Source organism: Elephantulus edwardii, unplaced genomic scaffold (assembly GCF_000299155.1).
Source record: "Elephantulus edwardii isolate Elephantulus edwardi_28Jun2011 unplaced genomic scaffold, EleEdw1.0 scaffold00277, whole genome shotgun sequence".
Classification (NCBI taxonomy): domain Eukaryota; kingdom Metazoa; phylum Chordata; class Mammalia; order Macroscelidea; family Macroscelididae; genus Elephantulus; species Elephantulus edwardii.
In genome coordinates, this window is record NW_006400027.1 from 2,231,380 (window position 1) to 2,241,193 (window position 9,814).

Sequence of the window (9,814 nt, forward strand, 5' to 3'; positions counted from 1 at the left end):
CCCTGGAAGACATTATGCTGAGTAAAAAAATCTCAGTCACAAAGAGACAAATATTATATGGTGCCACTGTTATAGAATGAGGCTGACATTGGGGTGTAAGACTGAGAAAAACTGGATAAATTATGTTTACTGCATTGAAAAAAAAGAATAGTTGCCTAATATATATTTAAAAAATTGCTGCAATTTAAATTGCATATGAGTAATTAATGTTCTGTTTCACAATCAGCCTCAATGCTTGTTTAGAGAGCTGATAATGAGTTCTATATTGTCTCTTTCTATAGATAAAACCAATTTGATACTTGTATATTCCTTTAGGTAAGATGCATGTATGTAATTGTAATTTATGCTATTCTGGTTTTCTGTAAAAAGGTATGAGAAATGAATAAATTATTGATTAAAAAAAAAGAGGTCATCATGAAGAAATGCTCAAAATTAGTGGCAATAAGAGAGATGCTAATCAAAACCACAATGAAATATCATCTTACTCCAGTTGTTGTTGTTGTTATGTGCCATCAAGTCGCTTGCGACTCATAGCGACCCTATGGACAACAGTGGCACTGTCTCTGATGCTCCCATCCCAAGTACCCCAGTCACCGAATCAATCCACCTAATAGAGGTCCTTCCCCTCTTGCGCCGTTCCTCCACCATCCCCAGTATGATGTCCTTCTCCAAGGACCGGTCTCTTCTTACAACATGCCCAAAGTATGTTTGTTAGACGGAGCCTCAGAATCCATGCCTCTAAAGAGCCACCCAGACCCTTTCCAGGATGAATCTGTAGCAGTGGCAAAGTTTTACAGGACAGCAAATAAAAAATGTTGGAGGGGATGTGGAGAGAAACGAACTTTTATATATTGTTTGATGGGATTGTAAAATGGTACAACCATTCTAGAAGGCAGTTTGGCACTTCCTCTAAAAGCTGAACATAGAAATTCCATATGACCCAGCTATTCCACCGCTTGAAATATACCTCAAGAGAATAAGAACTGAGATACAAGAGGACACCAAAGTTCATAGCAGCCTCATTCACCATCACAAGAACAAAAAAACAGTCCAAATATCCAACCACAATTGAATGGATTGAGAAATTATGGTACATCCTATTTGGTGGAATACTATGCAGCACATAAGAGAAATTATTTTGTAAATTATTACCTAACTTGGGAAAGACTGGAGAGCATTATGCTGGGTTAACTGATTCAGTCCCATTAGGACAAATACTGTTTAGGACCATTATTGTAGAATGAGTGTGAGGATCCAAAGGTGGGGTGGGAGCAGAGGGGTGATGATAAGCAGGCTTGGAAGTAATCATAGGGTCACACAATTTGATTGAGGGGGGAGTTTGAAGGAAATAGGAAAGATCCAGTGTGAAAAACAATATATACAAATTTTGTAAAGAAACCAGTATAAAATTTAAAAAAGAGGTCATTATATGGTATTGGCTTTAGGACATTTTAGAGTAAGAAAGTATTTGATCAAAATAATTGCCGACTTGAATATGAACTAATTGCATTTAAACGTGGAAGTTTTCTGAAGTGCTGTAATTTGGCCAAGGCTAGTGTTGATGTGGCTTATAGTATGATTTCAGAAGGTGATGATTTGAGTATTCTGCCTTTTTAAGGTGTACAGCTTCTAAAATTGGAGTCACAAACACTTAATAATTAAAGTAGGTAGTGACAGTTGATAGTACAATTCCTTACTTCTATGTAGACATAAAATGAAACAATGTATGAGCAAGAGCCTGTGGTGATGAAGGAAGACTTTCAAGCTGCTCTGAAAGAATTGACAAAAAACAAGGTCCCGGGAAACATCTGTTGCTCTGGATGCACTCACTAAGTGTGTCAAGAAATCTGGAGGCCAACCACCTGGCCAACTGACTGGAAGATATCCATATTTGTTCCCATTCCAAAAGAGTTTGTTTCATTTCCCAATAGTGTGCGGAAATTATTGAACAATATAGTTAATATTGCATGCAAGCAAGATTCTGGTGAAAATTCTACAAAAACTACTGGAACAGTACATCAACAGAGAACTGCCAGAATTGCAGGCTAGGCTTAGAGGAGGCTGTGGTACTAGGGATATTATAACTAATATTAGATGGATCTTAGCTGAAAGCCAAGAGTATCAGAGGAATGTCTATCTGTGTTTCATTGACTATGTAAAGGCATTCATCTGTGTAGATCACAACAAACTGTGGCTGACTCTGAAAAAAATTGGAATCCCAGAACACTTGATTGTGCTTATGCAAAACCTACACTTGGATCAGGATGCAGTCGTCAGAACAGAGCAAGGAAATGTTGCATGGTTTAAAATCAAGAAGAGTGTATGCAAGGAATGTGTCCTATCTCCATACCTTTTCAATTTGTGTGACGAACAGATCATCTGGGAGGCTGGGCTCTGTGAGAAGAAATGTGGCATCAAGATTGGAGTAAGACTCATCAACTCTAAGTTCTGTAGATGACACAAACCTGCTTGGTGAGACTGAGGAGGGCCTGAAGTCAGTGCTTGCTGCAGCAGATTGAGGACTGCACCCTTAAGGGTCGATTAAAGCTCAACCTCAAGAACGCAAAGATTCTCACCACTAGGCCAAATACCAGCATCATCATAGATGATACAGAGATTGAGATTGTTAACAGCTTTAGTTTGCTTGGCTCTATAATCAACACTCTTGATACCAGCAACCAGATAATTAAAAGCTGTGCTACAGTACTAAAGTTGTGAGATTCAAATCCACCAGATGTCTCTGCTGGAGAAAGAGAGGTGATCTCCTCCTGTGCCAGTCAGATCCAATTCCATGGTCCACAACAAGGGAAAACAACAACAGCAACAACAAAACAACAACCAAAAAAACTCAGCCAATAATGAAAGCCACACAAATTAGAGTTGCTCTATCTGTGACATTGGTAATCGTGCAGCCCTCAGCTGTGTTTAATTCTGTTGTGCTTGGGATCCTCATGAGCTAAGACAGCTAACACCAGATAAGTTGTCTCCAATTTATGACATATTTAAGTTTGGAGTCATAACAGCCATTTTGTATATATCTTTTTGTTAGTAAAATGTTACAGTATGTGATTTGTTTATTTTAGCTCTTCTTTAACAGATGTTTCCTTTTTTGTTTATTGTTGAAAGCACCAGATTTGTAAAGCTACTGATATTAAAGGGAAGTAATAAAAATGAAGGGTGAGAGAAAGGGTGATAGAAACTTAACTCTGAATGAATTTATGACAGAGTTGTAGGAAAAACCTGAGTGGATTCAGTTCTATTATCAGCTTGGACCTTAACAAAACTCCTCCCCCCCCTTGTTACTGTTTGACATGGTGTGTTGCACTGTGAACTAACACACATGCTAAATTTGTTTTACTTTTGGACAGCATTTTGGAAATGATTGTCCTGAATTTAAATTTTATCCCTACGGTGTATATTTCCACAGACTAAATTTTCAAATTAATGGGTTTCTGGCTGCCTCACAAAATCTTTGTGCATTCACATAAGTTTATGTGATATCTGGGCACACAATAGGTACCAAATAAATAATCAATAAAAAATAAAGAAATTACTTGAAAATAAAAATCAGACCTTAGTCGTCTAACCAGATGCTTTAGGTCACTGGCACAGCATCAGGGCAGAGGTCCCATGACAAAGACAGACGGGGCAGTAAGGGTCTTGTGACAAAGACAGACAGAAAAATGGATTGAGTAGATACTCAGATTGCATGTTCATCTGCTTTGAATTTTTCACAAATTCAAAGGGGCCAGGGCTGGGTGTGGAATGTTTTAAAGCTAAACTTTCAGGTCTTGCTATTATTACTGTATAAGTTTGCATATATCTGCATCAGAAAAGGAAGGAAATCAGGTAAGAAAATAGGCCAGAGTGTAAAGATATTATTGACTATTTATAAAAGCAAGCAACCCTTTTCCTACATTTTATAAATGAGGAAAGCTGACACCAGTATTTGTTCTTGAAACTAGTAGCAAATATCACACTTTTGCTCTTTATCTTGATTTGCCCACTGGCATTTCTTTCCCTTATCTCAGAAACTTATAAATACTATTTGCTGAATTAATCTACCCTTGGGTAAATAGCTACAAATCTTTGTGGTGTCTGTATTCTAGGAGTTTGCCACTTTCTGGGTCTGTAGATGGTGGAAAGAAGGCTAACATCTAAGGGGGGAGTGGAAGAAAGGACTGTGGTGATAGCCATACACATGTGTTTAGAAAATCCAAATGCATTTTAACCTTAAGCAATTCCCTCTTCACCTACTTTCTAAACCCATATGCATTTCAATCTTAACCCATGTGTTCCTGATTTACTTTCACTTAGTCATCTGCATGTTATTGGTAGGAGTCCTTTGATGTCTAAGATTTATGAACCGTTTTTAGGGCCTCTCTGAACTTAGTTTCTTTCAGAAGGCATGATGTTCTTGCCTGTATGGATGACACTCACATAAAAACTCAGAAGTTCTTCAGGCTTCAATTGAAAGCAGAGAGCATCCATTCCCTTTCCTAATATCAAGATGTAAAGAAAACTGATGTCGAGCCCAAGACTGGATCATGGCTGTCAACTGTTCATGCCACGCTTTGATCCTTCTGTGCTGGCACAAGCCCAAATCCTCTTGAGTAACAGAGGAAGATAGTTTATAAAAACACTAATTTGTAATACTTATTCTTTATTTACTTAACTTGCATATCTCACAGGTAGTCAGAGTTTTAATAATTTCCTCACTTGAGAGATTGTTATTTGGTAGAGCTAAGTGCAATATATCAAACGCATTAAAGTGCTTATTTAGGTGCCACAGAAACAAACAAAGGGAGGAAATGGTTTTTTTAAGACAAGGAACTCAAGGGAGGTGGGACATGTGGACTGAAATGGAAGACGTCCTGGTCAAATGAACCACTGGAAACTACACTTCCTGGTATAGTTCAAGAAGTCTCAATCTAGTACAGATTCTTGCATTCCAAAAGAGAACATAAGAAGTCTGTGACTTAAAGAAACCCCATCCCCTGACTTTTTGGGCATCTGAGGCCTTTCTTGGGCATGTGAGTATTACTCTGTAACTACCCTGATTCCTGGGACCTTTCCTTGGGGCAAGAGTAATAATGACTGACATTTGATTTCCTCTAATAAAGTAGAATGAAGCTGTATTCAGATTTAAGATGATTTAAACAAAATGTGGAGATGATTCCAAAATTTAGGAATTAGCGTAATAAGATTCATTTATGTTATGCTTGTTTGTTTCATTTTGTTATTTATATGGCTGTTAAATTGACGTGGATTCATAACAATTTTATGCTGTTCCATGTGTAAAGTCATCATTTGCGTCTTTTAAAAAAGGTAGTTGCTATGAACAAAATATTGAAAATACAAAGCTCAAACATCCTATTTTCAGGCTCATTTCTATCACAAAGCCCATATTTTCCAACTACTATTCCTTTTTCACTGTTTCCAACTTTTGTATTCCAGTCACAATCATTATCACATCTTGATTATATGTTTTGTCAATTTCAAGATTTGATAAAAGTTCTCCGTGTCTTCATCTTTAGCTCTAGATGTTGCAGTATATATTTGGATAATAGTCACATTACCTTCCTTGTATGTGTATGGATAATATCCTATCACTTAAAACAGTTTATTTGAGCATGAAACTTAAATTGACTTTTTGACTCTGAATTTAAGACCATTTTTCTTCCGTTTTTCATTCTCAGCATAGTATACCATATGATCATCTGATTCAAAGTGGCCAAAGCTAGTCTGTCTCATCTCACTAATGCAGAGTATGTCAATGTTCATGAATATAATTTTTCACAATTTCCAGTTTTCCAACATGATGGATGGAGACTGAAAATGGAAATTGAAACTGTCAACAACTTCATCTTACAATGAACACCCTTGGTACTAGCAGTCAGGAAAGAAGGAGACACACTGCACTGGGAAAGTCTGCAGTTAGGGACCTCTTCAAATTATTGAGGAGGAATGATGCCAGTTTGAAGACTAAGGTTTGTCTGATTCAGGCCATAGTCTTTCCAATCACTTGCTATGCATCTGAGAGATGGACAATGAATAGGGATGACAGAAGAAGAATTAATGCCTTCAAGCTGTGCTGTTGAAGAAGGGCACTGAACATCTCACAGTCTGCAAAAAGAACAGACCAATATATCTTAGTGAAAGTGCAGCCAGAATGTTCTTTGAAGACACAGATAATGAAGCTTCACCTCACACACTTTGGGCACATTGCTAGGAGGGGCTATTCCTTGGAAAGGGACATGATGCTTCGAAGCGTTGAGGATAGGCAAAGGAGAGGAAGACCTGTGACCAGGTGGATTGACACAGTGACTTCCACAATGGGTTCCAGGGTGCCAGGAAGTCTGAAGATGGCACAGAATAGTACAGGTTTTAAGTCTGTTGCTCATGTGGTCACTCAACTCGATGGCACCTAATAACAACAACAACAACTAGTAATAACTAATAATGCCATCTTCATTACTATTAATATGTTTAATTTCTCTATTAAGGTTACTCTGTAGTGCTTTTTAACCAAAGGCACACATCCCATCTACATGAGACAATATTGTGTTCTCACACAAGCTTTTCTTTGGCTGCTATTTGAAAGTAGATTTCCAGGATTTTCTTCCATAAACAGCATGCAAGTCACCACAGTAGAGCAAACTGACAGATTAATATTGTTACTGCTGTGTTTTTTGTTTTGGGGTTTTTGTTTTGTTTTAGTTTGCTTTTTTAAATTGCTTGTTGTTCTAAGGTGTGATTGGGTTGGTTTAGATTCATAGCAAGCCGGTGTACAACATATTGAAACTCTCCTTCATCCTGCCCATTGTCACCATCTTTGATGTGTTTAAGCTCATAGTTGTAGTTATTGTGTCAATCTATCCCATTCAGAGTTTTCCTGACTCTCTACCTTCCAAACATTAAGTACTATTTCAGAGAGAGGCCCCTCCTGACAACATGCCCACAGCATGTGAGGCAAAGTTTTACCATCATTGCCTCTAAAGAGTTGCCCTGGGTGCACATTACTCAAGACAACTTTGTATGCTCTTGACAGTTCATATTGTTGGTGTTATGTACCGTGTGGTCAGAACCAACTTCTAGTTGACCCTCCGTTTTCAGAGTCAACACATTGTATGGAAGTAGATTTCCCATCATACACCCTTGGAAGAGCTGGTGGATTTGAACACAGTGTTTTTGGGTTGGCAGCACAACTTCATACCACTAAGTCACCAGAACTCCCTTTTGGCAGTTTTTCATATATGAAATACAGTTTGCAAACACTGCAATTCAAAAGGTATCATTCTTTGTTCTTCCTTAGTTACTCTCCCATTTTCACATGTATATAAAGCAAGTGAAAATAGCATGACTTGAGTCAGGTGAAAATTTCCAAGCATGATGTTCCTCTACAAGGAATAGCTTCTCCTAGCAACATGCTTTATCATTTTTGCCTCCAAGGAGCAGTCTGGCTGCGCTTTCACCAAGACATAATTGTTCATTCTTTTGGAAGTCTATAGGATGTTCAATATCCTTCTCCAACACCACAGCCCAGAGGCATCAATTCTTCTATCATTCTTATTCATTATCCCATTGAATGAGTAATTTTTAATTAATCTTCAGGAAGGTTTTACTTATGTGTGATATTATTTGACAATTTTGGCATTGTGTTAGACAACATATATTTAGAATAGACACAAATATGGGTCACTACCAGTTGGCTGGCCAGAATACCTGTCTTTAAAATATCTTCGCATAGAGTAGTGAATACATCCCAGTCTGCATCTATTTACTGAAATATCTCTGTTGGTATTCTACCAATTCCTGGAGTCTTATTTTATGCCAATGTCTTCTATGCAGTTTGGATTCCTTCCTTTCAGTAACATTGGTTCTTGATCATATATGACCTACTGAAATAATTGAGAATTGACTGATTCTTTTTCTACAGAAAGTCTGTGGTTTTTTTCCATCATCCCCCCGCCCATGTCCTGTGTCACTAAATATTTTGCCTGTAGAATGCTTCAGAATTGCAAGTGAAGGGCTGAATTTGTTCTTCAATTTGTTCAGCTTGGGAAATGCTAAAAGTGTTTTTTTTTTTCTAACTCTAGCTCTTTGTACATTTTATTATAACACTTTGCTTTGCCTTCTTGCATTACTCCTTGAAATATCTGTTAAGCTTTTTAATATCATTTCTACCATTTGATTTTATGTATTTATGTTCAAGAGATTTTTTGGAATTTATTCTGATATCCATTTTTCTTTTCTAGACTTTTGTCTTTTTATAACCTTTTGCTTTCTTCATTAATGATATCCTTCACTATATCTTACACCTTATCTGTTCTTTGATGATGATGATGATGATGATGATGATGATGATGATTCAGTGCACCAATTCTATTCTTGAAATCATTTGTATAGTCAGGTCGGTAAACTTGAGGTTATACTTTTTTTATTCTTGGGTACTTTTAAAATTTTTCTCCAACTTCAATTTGAAAGTGCATGTCAAGTTCACAGACTATTCCACCGTTAGTCCCTGATCTTTCTTGTTATTTGCTATTGAGTCACTTGCAACTAATAGAGATGCTAAGTATAATAGCTCTGAACTCTGCTCTATTCTGTGTCTGACACACCCACCACTAATACCCTAGTTATTGTGTCAATCCATCTCATCTGAGGCCTTTCTTTCCTGTGCTGTCCCTCCACCCTTCCAAGTATGATGTCTTTCTCCAGGGAAGGGTCCTTTCTGGACACATGCCCAAAGTATGTATCCTCATGCTCAAACATTTCTTTCCATAGTTGTAGTTAGTTTTATTCCTTTATAAGTTGTAGTTAGTTTTATTCCATTATATTCTAATTCCATCGTGTGAGATCCATTTGTATAGTTATTATTTCTGTTTGTAAAGAAAACCATTAGAAAGAAATAGCAATAATGATACAAAATTGTCATGAAATTTTAGTTTCCATGTTCTTGTAATTGTGAATAAAGCTACAAAGAACATCAGTGTGCAAATCTCCATTTGTGCCTCAGCTTGAAGTTCCTTGACGTGTATTCTTAACAGTGGAAGATATGAGTCAAACAGACTTTCTATGTTCAACTTTTTGAGGACTACACCAAACTGCTATCCAGAGTTGTTGAACCATTTTAAAATCCCATAAACAGTATGTGATATGTCCTATCTCTTTACATCCTCTCCAACATTTATAACTTGCTGTCCTGTTAAACTTTGCCTGTGCTACAAGGTGAGATTGTATCTCATTGTAGTTTTGATTTGTATCTCTCTGATTGCCAGTAAATTTAAACATTTCTTCATGTATCAATTATCATCTAAATGTTTTCCTCCATGAAAAGTTTTTCCATGCCTTTTGCCCATTTTTTAATTGGGTTATCAGTCTTTATTCCTGTGGAAGGTCTGTAATATTCCTCAAATTTTCATTATGAGACCCTTGTCTGAGATAAGATTGGCATTTTTTTTCTCCCAGTAGATTTCCTTTTCATCTTGTTGGGAAAAAATTTTGATGCTCACAGGGACTTAATCCTTAGAAGGTCCCACTCATCAATATTATCCTCTTCTCATTGTGCATTTCTGGCTGTATTTGCCGACTTATTTATACCATAAGCTAGGCCTTCTAAATTTGGTCTCATTTTGTTTGTTTTCAATTTTATGGTTTGGGACTTTACCCCTAGATCTCTGATCCACTTTGTGTTGATTTTTTGTGCATAATGAGATGATGATGAAGGAAGAAGTTCAAGCTGCTTTAAAGGAAATAGCAAAAAAATAAGGCCCCAGGAATAGATAGTATATCAATTGACATATTTCAGCTA